The sequence below is a fragment of the Terrapene carolina genome, unplaced genomic scaffold, assembly GCF_002925995.2.
Source record: "Terrapene carolina triunguis isolate 2854851 unplaced genomic scaffold, T_m_triunguis-2.0 Scaffold983, whole genome shotgun sequence".
Taxonomy (NCBI): domain Eukaryota; kingdom Metazoa; phylum Chordata; order Testudines; family Emydidae; genus Terrapene; species Terrapene triunguis.
In genome coordinates, this window is record NW_020665334.1 from 360,947 (window position 1) to 366,039 (window position 5,093).

At 58.1% G+C, this 5,093-nt stretch overlaps 1 protein-coding gene across 1 annotated transcript in view; it reads right to left on the reverse strand.

Annotated features, from left to right (window-relative positions):
• SPRY3 (sprouty RTK signaling antagonist 3) overlaps nucleotides 1-2,368 on the reverse strand; it is an 11,326-nt gene extending 8,958 nt beyond the window's left edge. Inside the window, exon 1 of the mRNA XM_024199074.2 lies at nucleotides 1,749-2,368. The gene's annotated coding sequence lies outside the window, so the exon portion shown is untranslated. The remainder of the gene's footprint in view (nucleotides 1-1,748) is intronic.
• Nucleotides 2,369-5,093: the final 2,725 nt, after the last annotated feature.

Consider the following 5,093-nt stretch of genomic DNA (forward strand, 5'->3'; position numbering starts at 1 on the left):
TAGATAGATAGATAGATAGATAGATAGATAGATAGATAGATAGATAGATCTGTCTATCTAGCCTCATACCTCTCTCTCTCGGTCTCTCAGGAGTTTGTATAGTATTCTTCATGAGAGCGTCTAAGCTTTTGAGAGCATGAAAAAAGTCACACTTTTTCCATCAAAAATATTTGTTCATTGGTGTCATAATTTAAATTGCCAGTTTTCTTCTCCAACCCACTTTTGCAGTCCAGAACACCTGGGTCTTGTCTGGCAGCACCCTGTCCCCCACCTCAACTCCAGCTGAGGTGATACCCATTGCCTGCCTTCTAGTTCAGCCTTTCCCTGGCAGAGGAAAAGGGGAGGCAGAAGGGAGGGCAAAGCCATGGCTTTGAAGGACAGCACTCCCACTCCCTTGTCCAGGAGGCCCACAGCCCACTGAAGTCTGCCTGCTGCTGTCACTTTCACCTTACAGCTGATTTTTCCTGTACCAAAGGAGCTTGGTATCGCCTCTGGGCCTTGAAATACCCACTTTCCCCAAACCTGGTGCCCAGTGCAGTTCCCATGGCAGCCTGGGAGTTTCACTGTTGACTTAAGCAGGTCTAGTCCTATTTCCACACACCCCCATAACCCCATTGAAAACCTGAGTGCGCACAGCCATTCATGCCTCTGTTCTGAGTCTGCTTTCCCTCCTGCCTACAGTATTGTGTGTATTTCATATCATTAGCTCCTTAGTGAAGAGCCCAGACCAACCACCTGGCTAACAGGCAGGGGCCAGCTGCTATTCTGCCGCGCTGGTACTCTAATGAGACCCTTTGCCCCAGGTTTCCCTCCCCCAAGCCCGACGCCGCTATCTCCCACGCTGATGATCGCTGCCTGACAAGCCCCGGAAGCCGGGCAGTTTTATGGCCCCGGGCTACCCAAAACCCTGTGAAGTCTGTGCGATAATGGGCCATAGGGCGAGATTGTAAAGGCAAATGATTCACAGACGCTTTCAGCCGCAGGAAACATGCCGAGCAGCCAGGAACAAGTTTCACAGGGGCCGGGCGGGGAGATCGCCTCTACCCCGGATTGTCAGACTGGCGGTGCCGGGCTCCTTTCTCTCCTTCACTATCCCGTGCCTCCTGCAAAGGCTCCTTCCTTATGTTCCTGGGGAGGGACCGCGAGCCTCCCCGTGGGCCGGTGCCCTGCGGTTCAGCTCCCGCACCCACCCCCAGAGCGGGGACCCTGGTGGCAGTGCACCTTCTCCAGCCAGCGCCTCCGCCCAGCCTGGCTCCCAGAGCGGGGCTTGCTTGGGAACCGGGCGAGGTTCCAGGACCTGTCGGGCACTGGGTGACCTGCTCCCGGCGTCTCGGACACTGTAGCGGCCGGACTAACACACGCCTCCAGCCGTGGTGCCCGGGAGCTGCTGTGCTGGGTGTGCGAGGCGAGCCCGGGAGCTCGCAGCCCGCGAGGACACACCAGGCTTCTCCCTCTGCTCCTTGCAGAGTCGCCACAGCCCCTGCAGGGCGGTGCTACCCGTGCACGCCGCGTCCCGGCACGCACTGGCTCCGCAGGCTTTGCGCGGCTCAGCTCTCCAGTGCGCGCCCCTGCGCCAGCGGCGCATCCCCGCAGGGCTGCGAGGAGCCGGAGAGGTAGCGCCCCGAGATCGCTCGCGAGCGTTGGGGTTCTGTGCCCCCCAGCCCGGCGCACAACAGCCTGCTCCGCTCAGGGAGACAGCCAGGGGTCTCCGCGGGCATCCCGCACGGCAGTGGGCAAGGCGCGCTTACCTCGAGGCCAGTGCAGGTCCATGCTGCTAACTGCACCTTCCCAGCTGGGGCCAGAGCCCCGCACGCTCCCGGGCCGCCTCTCGCTGGAGAAAGTCTGAATGAAAACTTCTTGTTCCTCCTCAGAGCCAGGGCAAGACCCGCTCCTGCTGCCTCTCCCCGAGCTCGGGGTCTATGTGTGCGCGGCTAAGGGCTAGCGAGATCCCGCTCTACAGCGAGCAGCCCGGACGCCCAGGTTCCCTGCCCAGATCCGGCCAGTCCTCTCACTGCAGCCTGCTGGGCGGTGCAGGGAGCCAGCGTGAGCTGGGCAAGGCGAGGTGCTGCGGGGGCTAGTCAGGTAGGTGCTGGCGGTGGGGGTGACTCTGGGCCGGGGGGAGCTGGGGCTGCCGGCTGGCGATTTGTGAATGCAGCTCTCCGCCGCTCTCGTCTTGTGAATGGGTGAGAGGGGAGGGGTTTGCTGCTCCTTGGTACAAGCTTGCTCCCTCCGACCCCCTGTTCGCTCCCTCTGTCGTTCGCCTTCCCGGAGCTGGAGCTCTTAATGCCTTGGCTAAGTGGCGTCATCCAGCTGAAATTGAATCGGCCCATTAGAACTCCCCATAGGGCTCCGTGTATCCGCTCCCTGGATAATGACTGCAACAGAATTAAAAAAGAGAGAGAGGAAAAAACCTAACCGTATTAAGGAGGCTCCATTTCAATATTTCCGTCTGGAGAGCGCTGCCTCCCCCCCCCCCCCCCTTCCCCAAAACTGCCCCGGCAGCGGTTCTGGCCAAGGTTTACCCCCGCCACTTAACCCCTGAGTGGCTGAGCTCTGCTGGCTACCCTGATGGTCTGACCACCCTCTTTTCTCCATTTTCCCCCTTCATCTCTTCTCTTTCTCCAACCATCTTCCCAGCCTGCCAGAAACGGGGAGACTGATTACCTAGAACTCATAGACTCTAAGCTCAGAAGGGACAATCCTGATCATCTAGTCTGACCTCCTGCACATTGCAGGCCATAGAACCAAACCCACCCACTCCTAAAATAGACCCAGAACCTCTGGCTCAGTAACTGTCCTCCTCATATCATGGTTTAAAGACTTCACATTACAGAGAATCCACTGTTTACACTATTTTAAACCTGCAGGTGACCCATGTCCCAGGCTGCAGAGGAAGGCGAAAAAACACAGGGTCTGGGCCAATCTGACCCAGGAAAAAATTCCTTCCTGACCCAAATATGGTGATCAGTTAGACCCTGAGCAAGACCCACCAGCCAGACACCTGGGAAAGAATTCTCCGCAGTAACTCAGAGCCCTCCCTATCTACTGTCCTGTCTCTAGCCATTGGGGATTTTTACTACTAGCAGTGGCTGATGGGCCACATGCCATTGTAGGCAGTCCCATCACACCATCCCCTCCATAAACTTACCAAGTTCAGACTTGAAGCCCATTAGATTTTTTGCTCCACTGCTCCCCTTGGGATTCTGTTCCAGAACGTCAGTCCTCTGATGGTTAGAAACCTTCATCTAATTTCGGGGCGCATGCCAATCGCCGTGAGGGCGGCAGTCAGGCAGCCTTCGGCGGCATGCCTGCGGGAGGTCCGCCGGTCCCGCGGCTTCGGTGGCAATTCGGCAGCAGGTATGCTGAAGCCGCGGGACTGGCAGATCACCCACAGAAACGCCACGGAATCTGTGTGAACAGTGGACCGCCCGCAGGCATGCCGCCGAAGGCCACCTGACTGCTGTGCTTGGGGCGGCAAAAAACATAGAGCTGCCCCGGCGGGGGGGGAAGGGGGGGAGGGAGGGGAGCTGTGTTGGGAAATCCTGTCTGTGTTGAGCCTAAAAATTAGGCCTGAGCAGATCCCTGCTACTGACCTGCTGTGTGACCTTAGGTAAATCACTTAATCCCTCTCAGTGCCAGTTCCCTGTCTGTCAAATGGGGAGGATGATCTCTCCTTTCTTCCACCTGTGTCTATTTAGAGTATAGGCTCTTCAGGGCTCATGCTGTGTGCACATTCAGTGCCCAACAAAACGAGGGCCTGATCGTGGAGGGCTACTTCTGTAATACAAATAAGTATTAAATTAAACCTGAAAACCTGCAGCCGCAAGCACAGATGCTCATCTAAGGCCAGCCTGGAAATGAGCTCCTTCTGCTGTTCCACCACTCTAGGGTTGCCAACCCTCCCGGTTTCTCCGGAAGTCTCCCAGAATCGGGCTGTATCTCCCAGAGGCCACTGAAGCCAAACCGGGAGATTTTAGGCCGCTAAAAGTCTGGTGGCGCAGCGTGGCTAAGGCAGGCTCCCTACCTGCCCTGGCTCCATGCTGCTCCCGGAAACGGCCGGCATGTCCCTGCAGCCCCTGGGGGGCTGGGAACTGTGGCCAATGGAAGCTACAGGGGCGATGCCTGCAGGCAGGGGCAGCGCATGGAGCCCCCTTGCCCCCTCCAGGGACCACAGAGACGTGCCGGCCGGGAGCGGCATGGGGCCAGGGCAGGTAGGGAGCCTGCCTTAGCCCCGCTGCACCGCCAACTGGGAGCTGCCCGAGGTACGCGCCACCCAGCTGGAGCCCACACCTCTCACCACCTCCTTCACCCTCTGCCCCAGGCCTGAGCCCCCTCCTGGAGCCAGCACCCCAAAACCCCTCCTGCACTCCAACCCCCTGCCCTAGGCTCAGCCCAGAGCCCCCTCCCACGCTCCAAACTCCTCGGCCCCAGCCCAGACCCCACACCCTCTCCCGCACCCCAACCCCCTGCCCCAGCCCGGTGAAAGCGAGTGAGGCTGGGGGAGAGCAAGCCACAGAGGGAGGGGGGATGGAGTGAGTGGGGTGAGGCCTTGGAGAAGGGGCTGGCAGGGGCGGGGCCTTGGGGAAGGGGGCGGGGAAGGGGGCAGGGCAAAAGTGTTTGGGTTTGTGTGATTAGACTGTTGGCACCCTACAACACTCTCACATAGGCCAAGCCAGCAACGTACAACAATCTAGCCACTCCACCCCTCCAGAAAGGAGAGGAAACACTTAAATCAAAGTCTGAATGGGATCTAGACCATCCTGTCCATCACATTTCATCCTAGCTGAGAAAGTTTCCTCCCCCCTTCAAAGCTGAACGGAGTCTTCTATGCTCCCACTCATCACCTTGGCCTCTACCATTAGCATGTCAGCAGTGCAATGACAGGCTGTAAACAGGGACAATTGTGATGGTATCTCGACCCAATTTTGTATGAAATGTGTCCTGGATTGATAGCTCCGGAGACAAGAGCCCTATCTTGACCTACACAAGAGGTGCAGTATGAACAGTGCTTGCTATTTTCACAGCACACTGTCAACCCACTTCACCCCTGTTTTAACAGGAGTGCCTCTAAGGGCTGGTTGCACATCCCTTCC